This window comes from Xenopus laevis, chromosome 4L (assembly GCF_017654675.1).
Source record: "Xenopus laevis strain J_2021 chromosome 4L, Xenopus_laevis_v10.1, whole genome shotgun sequence".
In the NCBI taxonomy this organism is placed as follows: domain Eukaryota; kingdom Metazoa; phylum Chordata; class Amphibia; order Anura; family Pipidae; genus Xenopus; species Xenopus laevis.
Window position 1 is genome coordinate 775,001 of NC_054377.1, and position 8,849 is coordinate 783,849.

An 8,849-nucleotide genomic window follows, 5' to 3' on the forward strand; every position below is an offset into this window, starting at 1 on the left:
GCACAAAGCTCAAATAGCACCAGGAACAAACTCCTATAACGGGCAAGGTCTGGAAGCCCTATTAAGCTATTTATACTATTTGAATTTCGGGCCCTTGCGAGCTGACGTCATCACGCCTGTGCCTTTAAATATATCAACAGCCTGTGGCCTAATAACAGACACAGCATGATGGGCATCCCCATCCCTGCCGTCCCCCCACTAGACCACCAGGTACGATCGCTACACTTTGTTGTTTCCTCACCCAATGCCGGTCTATGGTCTCCTCTCTTTGTCCATGGTCAGGTGGTCCTCATTTATACAACAGTGTCAGGAGATAGACATGAAAGTAATCGCCTTTTACAACAGAATCCCCCTTGTTTGGTCAGTTGTTGCACTTTGCCATCTGTGTTTATAGTGGGCACTGCCCTGAGCCCAGAGTCACTGTTAATTCTTTAAGTCACTTAGTTATGGGATATGAGATATTACATCCCCCCATTTGTGTCTGAAGGAAACACCCCGAAAGCATTGGAAGATCCTCTTCAGACTTGTGACTATATCAGTGTAACATCCCTGGGCAGGGAACAGTAGGGATGTAGCGAACTGTTCGCCGGCGAACTGTTCGCCGGCGAAGTAGTTCGCGCGAACTTCGACTGTTCGCGTCCGCCGAATGTTCGCGAACGTCGCGCGACGTTCGCCAATAGGCGTTCGCGTCAAAATCGTTCGACCATTCGATCGCTAAAATCTAAGGATTTTCGTTCGAATCGAACGATCGAAGCCATTGGATTGAATGAAATCATTCGATCGAATGGCTTCGATCGTTCGATTCGAACGAAAATCCTTCGATTGAACGATTAAAATCCTTCAATCGTTCGAATCGAACGATTTTCGGATGTTCGAAGTTCGCGAACAGTTCGCGAACTGTTCGCATTTTTTGCCGGTGTTCGCGAACGGCGTTCGCGAACACATAAACGGCAGTTCGCTACATCCCTAGGGAACAGACAACATTGCACCATTCACTCTCATTCACACGTCATATGATACAAAGCAACAACATCGCTTGTCAATAGCACCAAACATTGCACATTACATATACACATACATTCCATGTAGCATAACAGCCAATTAAACTTTATATAATACAGACATTTGTTCGTTAGTCTGCATATTCTTAAAGGAGAAGGAAAGCTACAGAGGCATTTTATTGCCAGTAGATTAGCCACAATAGTGCAAGCTAGAATGCTATATTTATTCTGTAGAATGTTTTACCATACCTGAGTAAAAAGCTCTAGAAACTCTCTGTTTGTTTAGGGTAGCAGCTGCCATATTAGCTTGGTGTGACATCACTTCCTGCCTGAGTCTCTCCCTGCTCTGGGCTCAGATTACAGTAGAGAAGGGGGGGAGGAGGGAGAGAGGAGCAAACTGAGCATGCTCAAGCCCTAGCCCTGGAGGTTTAAGATGAAAACAGTTAGTCTGATACAGAAGCCCATGAGTACACAATAGAAGGAAAGAAATGTGCTGTTTCTTTTGACAGAGGACTCAGAGCAGCATTACTTTGAGGGGTTACTAGTATATTTATATAGATCATTCTGATAAAGCTTAATTAGTTTTAACCTTCTCCTTTAAATTAATATTTTTATACGCTATGAGGGGATCGCTCTTTACGTAGTTGTTGGGGTAACCGGCTACTGACGCCCGGGGGTCGCCTTCACATTAGGTCCCTCGTCAGGGATCCTTTGTTTATCCAATAGCCACCAGAGCCATTAGTACCCCAACACTAAACTTAGAGATACAGCATTAAGCTTATACGGGTGGCAAGGAAAAGATCATCAATAAGACAGATTTTACCCTCCGTGCCGCTTGCTGTATCCCACTTCTGACACCAGATTGTTGGGGTAACCGGCTACTGACGCCCGGGGTCACCTTCACAGCGCGTCCGTACGTTCCTTGGATCCGGGAGCTTGTACAGAGAGACACTAGCAGCCATTGAGACTCAGAACATGTTCCGTTTATTGGTAATATTACAACATCTTATATTGAGTATATTTAGTATATTGAGTATATTGAGTACAAGGACAAAGAACATTCCAATGTGCGGATATACACAAAGTATTTGGTCTAAGGCATAGAAACGAGACACATCCTATGAAAAGATACACTGGCTTATCAGTAAGTAATAACATGTTATACTGAGAACAGTAAGTACACACATATGATGCGGAGTACAACACATACAGTAATTGTGTAACGTAAAGTTAACCCTTCAGTAGCAGCAGTAACTCCTCTCACACAGACAGTAGACAATACACAGGTTTCCATCTGATCTCACGTGGGCATTTATATAACACAGCAGCTTAAACAGCAACATAACAGTTCATACAGTAAATAAAATAGTCCAGCTGTACTGATAAATGGAAATGTAATTTTCCCAAAGGTCCCACAGTCTCCCACTGGGGCAATATAAGTCCAGCAAACACAATTAACAGTTAACTCACAGTCATTTCTCTCTCTCTAAAAACATAAACAACATAATTATATTGATATATATCAGAGCCGGGCCAACCCGGCCAGGCGCCCTAGGCAGCCTTGCAGGCCAAGGTGCCGGCTCTGTGCGCACTCGACTGCGCATGCGCGAAAGTTCGCTCCAGCACGTATACGGGAAATGTGTGGCGCACGTGCCTTCTCTGCCTACCCCTAGTTCCAGCCATTATATATACATAAATATACTTATTCTAAGAAGAAAGTTGTGCCCTTTGTATTCCAGTTAAACAATGTGTGAGAAATATTGTTCTGAAACCTGTTTTAATAAAATTCAAAAGTTCTAAACACATTTGTAGGGATGTAGCGAACTGTTCTGCTGCGAACTACTTCGCGCGAACTTCGACCGTTCGCGTCCGCCGAATGTTCGCGAACGTTTGGGAAGGTTCGCATTTTGAGTTCGCGTTCGATTCGAATACAAGTCGTTCGACCATTCGACCATTCGAATTCCTTCGACCGCTAAAAATCGAACGATTTCCATTCGTTCGAACGATTGTAAGCATTCGATCGAATGAAAAGCATTCGATCGAATGGCTTCGATCGTTCGATTCGAATGAAAATCCTTCGATCATTCGAATCGAACGATTTTAGCGGGTGTTCGAAGTTCGCGAACTGTTCGCGAACGTTCGCATTTTTTGCCAGTGTTCGCGAACGGCGTTCGCGAACACCAAATTGGCAGTTCGCTACATCCCTACACATTTGCCTTTCAAAACATCACCAAACTCAGTGGATCCAGGGCCCCAATTTTTTTTTATTTTTTCTATGTAGTTTCATGGATCCTGGAAATAAAAGAGCAAGAGCAGGATCATATGCTGAGCATTATTATCTGCCCAATACATTCTGTTAGAAAATAATATAAAATGAGAGCTGCAAAAAAAAAGAAAAATAACAATAAAAATTTTGAAAAAATGTTCATGCATCTACTGCATCTTTTGATGGGCTTTAGGAACTAGGATTAACCCACATTTGGAACCGAAAAAAAACATAGGTATCATTATGCAAATAGAGAGTAAAAAAAAAAGAAAATGTTAAAAATGAAACATTTTGCTATTTGAAACAGTGTTTTTGACTAAAACAATGAAGCTATGAATCCCATTACATTGTGGAGCTGGTCACTGCTCCTGTAGAACTATAACAAACAAGGGAAACTTGTGCTCACCACTAAAACCATTAGGCGGGGGTGCAATGAGGCTGTGACCACAAAATACATATAGACAAATACAAGAGTCCTCTGCACTCAACCCATTATCAATATATTTAAGACAGAGACATTTTGTGCTACTGCTACTGAAAAATGCCTTATATATATATATTATATACCTGGACTGGGAGTCAAAATAGGCCCTGCCATTCCAGAGGCCCAAACAGCCTCCTAGCAGCCCACTATATGGTGACTTTCTATGGAATTATACAGCAGCCCCTCGGGCATTTGCCAGAACCCACAGATTGCCAGTCCGGGCCTGGATATAAATATGGATAAGTCACACAGTTGCCAGTTGCCTGGGGCCCCACAAAAGGAATGACACATGAGCAGGGGCCCAAAGCTTCATAAACAAACAAACAAATACAACAAATAAATAATGGAAATGTATTAGAAAATATAACTTTGTGCATAAAAATTCAAATACTGATTTGCCCATGACAGTTAGACAACTCTGGAGGAAAAGAGACTAGAACATACAGATATATTAGAGAACATTAAAGACAGACAGAGGGGGGTATCGATGAATGAAACCCCCCAATTCAACTTTAGGAACCGAACTTTCACTTCACTATAGGGGTCACTACAACTGCGAAGGCAGTGAGCAAAGTGAAACTTAGTCTGCAGTGGGAGATAGCTCATAGTACAGGCTGATACATTAGATAGGTACAAGGAAGGGTCGGATGCTTTATTCACAGTAACTCCTCCCAGCAGACAGGAGGGATTAGAGGAGCAAAAGGGGTGTTACAGGGAGAGCTGGGACATGAATCAGGGGTACAGGCTGATACATTAGATAGGTACAAGGAAGGGTCGGATGCTTTATTCACCAGTAGCTCCTCCCAGCAGACAGGAGGGAGCCAATGAGATTAGAGGAGGGAAAGGGGTGTTACAGGGAGAGCTGGGACGTGCATCAGGGGTACAGGCTGATACATTAGATAGGTACAAGGAAGGGTCGGATGCTTTATTCACCAGTAGCTCCTCTCAGCAGACAGGAGGGAGCCAATGAGATTAGAGGAGGGAAAGGGGTGTTACAGGGAGAGCTGGGAAGTGAATCAGTGGTACAGGCTGATACATTAGATAGGTACAAGGAAGGGTCGGATGCTTTATTCACCAGTAGCTCCTCCCAGCAGACAGGAGGGAGCCAATGAGATTAGAGGAGGGAAAGGGGTGTTACAGGGAGAGCTGGGAAGTGAATCAGTGGTACAGGCTGATACATTAGATAGGTACAAGGAAGGGTCGGATGCTTTATTCACCAGTAGCTCCTCTCAGCAGACAGGAGGGAGCCAATGAGATTAGAGGAGGGAAAGGGGTGTTACAGGGAGAGCTGGGAAGTGAATCAGTGGTACAGGCTGATACATTAGATAGGTATAAGGAAGGGTCGGATGCTTTATTCACTAGTAGCTCCTCCCAGCAGACAGGAGGGAGCCAATGAGATTAGAGGAGGGAAAGGGGTGTTACAGGGAGAGCTGGGAAGTGAATCAGTGGTACAGGCTGATACATTAGATAGGTACAAGGAAGGGTCGGATGCTTTATTCACCAGTAGCTCCTCTCAGCAGACAGGAGGGAGCCAATGAGATTAGAGGAGGGAAAGGGGTGTTACAGGGAGAGCTGGGAAGTGAATCAGTGGTACAGGCTGATACATTAGATAGGTATAAGGAAGGGTCGGATGCTTTATTCACCAGTAGCTCCTCCCAGCAGACAGGAGGGAGCCAATGAGATTAGAGGAGGGAAAGGAGTGTTACAGGGAGAGCTGGGAAGTGAATCAGTGGTACAGGCTGATACATTAGATAGGTACAAGGAAGGGTCGGATGCTTTATTCACCAGTAGCTCCTCCCAGCAGACAGGAGGGAGCCAATGAGATTAGAGGAGGGAAAGGGGTGTTACAGGGAGAGCTGGGAAGTGAATCAGTGGTACAGGCTGATACATTAGATAGGTATAAGGAAGGGTCGGATGCTTTATTCACCAGTAGCTCCTCCCAGCAGACAGGAGGGAGCCAATGAGATTAGAGGAGGGAAAGGGGTGTTACAGGGAGAGCTGGGAAGTGAATCAGGGGTACAGGCTGATACATTAGATAGGTACAAGGAAGGGTCGGATGCTTTATTCACCAGTAGCTCCTCCCAGCAGACAGGAGGGAGCCAATGAGATTAGAGGAGGGAAAGGGGTGTTACAGGGAGAGCTGGGAAGTGAATCAGGGGTACAGGCTGATACATTAGATAGGTATAAGAAGGGGTTGGATGGTGTTTAGCAAGTGAGGGAATACAGGGATATGGGAGAGAGCTCATAGTACAAGTTGATCCAGGGACTGGTCCCATTACATTTTGGAGTCAGGAAGGAATTTTCCCCCCTTTGAGGCAAATTGGAGAGACTTCAGGGGGTTTCACGCTTTCCTGTGGATAAACTGACAGTTAGGCAGGTTATATACAGACTTAAGGTTGAATTTAATAGACGTGTGTCTTTTTTCAACCTAACTTACTATGTTACAAGTTGATCCAGGGACTGGTCTGATTCCATTTTGGAGTCAGGAAGAATCTTTTCCTCCTCTGAGGCAAATTGGAGAGGCTTCAATCGAAAGGGTTTTTTCACCTTCCTCTGGATCAACTGGCAGTTAAGCAAGTTATATATAGACTTATGGTTGAACTTGATGGACGTGTGTCTTTTTTCATCTTAACTTACTATGAAATGGATTTAAAATGAGAGAAATTCTGCAGAAAAAATACCGCAAGGTCACTTCCGCCACTTATTACTCTGTTACCTCTCTCCGGCTCAAATACAGGGGGCGATGTGAGTGTGAAGGGTGGTGTGGGAGGAAGCAGCCATCCTGATTCATTATAACATGACAATTCCGCCTTGCAATAACCTCACTTGAATTGTCACCAATATTGGTCATTTGCATATGCATTTGACTACAGGCATCTCAAGTGTAAGGTGCTAGTTGTGGCACCTGTGCTGAACACTGAGCTCGCTATCTATGTGCCTACACAACCCCAAATACCACCTGTTCCACTCATGTACTGAGTTTCACCAACATTTACTGCAGTTGAGAACGTTGTTGGGTAACAGTTATTACTGTGGTTAAAACCTACACCACAATCTCAACTTTTGTATACCGTTCACTAGCTGCAGACTTCTTGTCTAATCAGCTACCTTACCTAACCTTGCTTTTAATATACACATATTTTGGTTGATATTAAAGGACAAGGAAAGGCAAAAAAAAAACCCTCCATTTTTACTTTCTTTAATAAAAAAGAAACCTATCTCCAATATACTTTAATTAAAAAATGTGTACAGTTTTTATAAGAAACCTGACTGTATGCAGTGAAATTGTCCCTTCATTTACTGCTGTGGATAGGAATTGTCAGACAGTCCCTAACTGCTCTGCAGGGAAACAATCATACTTATGTACAGCAGGGGGAGCCCCCGCCTTACTTCCCAGCCATGCAGAACTCAAGCAGCTTTGTTTATGACGATCCCTAAGCAGCCCAGACCACACTGAGCATGTGCACAGTCTTGGTCTTGCAAAGATGTATAACAAAGTTACAAGATGGTGACCCCCTGTGGCCAACTTTGAAAGCATAAATCATTTGTTTGATTAGGCTTGTGGTGCAGTAAGTTCATGTTTATGTTTAGTATACAAAATACACTATTTCTAGCCTTATTCTATTTTACACTTTCCTTGTCCTTTAATTTTAGGTGGTCACAAGTAAAAGTTAAGTTTTATTCCTACAACGGTGGGACCTCAGTTTAAAATAGTGGAAAGGTGCAATGACATGGACACACTTTCTTCTTCCTTACGTAGGTTGAACTGCTCCTTTAATAAACAATTGCATGGAGCACTTTAACCCCTTCCTGGACTTGTTACTATTTCATCCAAAATGTTCTTGTTTCTTTACACTGTTGAACGTATGTTAGAAAATCTGCCAGGACCTAAATTGAAAAAAGAAAAGAGATCAATTCACTCTGATTTGGGCTCATTGTCATGGTAACTGCACATAACTAATGTGAGAAGTGGGGGGTCATATAACAAAAAAACATCGGATGAGCCCCTACTCTAAGGTTTCACATAAGACATTTGCGACTATGATTCTAAAATGAGAATATAACATGAATTTCACAAAAGAGCAGATATTCTGAGATCAGTGGAGAAGATCGGCGACTCCAAATAATCCAAATTTCCTTTTTCTGTGTAATAATAAAACAGTAACTTGTACTTGATCCCAACTAAGATATAATTAATCCTTATTGGAGGCAGAACCAGCCTATTGGCTTTATTGAATATTTAACCCTAACCCGAGGTCCCATCCAATAATAGGTCCCATACCTGTAACTGTAGAAATTAGATAAATATTTTAGCTTTTCACTTTTCAGTCCAGGAACCCAAAATTGAATGTGTTCTACTTACTGTGATGTTGTGGACCCCAGAAAACACATTTAGTATTTTGGAGAGTTGGATGAGAGACCTCACACCTGAACTTCTTCCCAATGTCAAACACACAGGGGCCGTAGGTTGTACGACTGGTACAATAGAACAACCCATTGGCATCAGTGACTATTGGGTCATTGGTTGATTCCAAGATGTCATCGTCCTTAAACCAGGAAACTCCTAAAGTCTTTGGGTGGAAGGAACGGATTCTGCAGGACAACCTCATCTCTTCCTCAAAGGGTAAAATGTCTGAAGATGTCTGTATTGGATCCAGTTCTGGAACAGCTAAACATATAATGATTCAATATTTAGTTTTGTTTAAGGCACTTCTATAATACTATGTTAAAGGATAAGTAAACCTTTAAAATAAGCGAACGTTGCAATTTACATTCATTTGTTGTTATTTTGTTTCATTCCAAGATATTAAGGGATACGTGTACTGTTAATATGAATGAGGTTTGTTACAAATGGAGAATATCCCTCCTCCCCTGCGTCACATGACAATTGCGGGGTATTTATTTGTTCATACGGGATTTTATCATATTACCTAAAACCTGCATTTCCATACGTTTCTCTGCTGAATGTTCCGTTGCATAATGATGAGTCCTACAGACGTACTGAGCTCCATGATCTTCTCTCACTGTGGGTGTCAGGGTCAGATTGCTTAAGAAATAATTCATATCATCTTCTTCTTCTCCCTCTTCTCTCTCATCC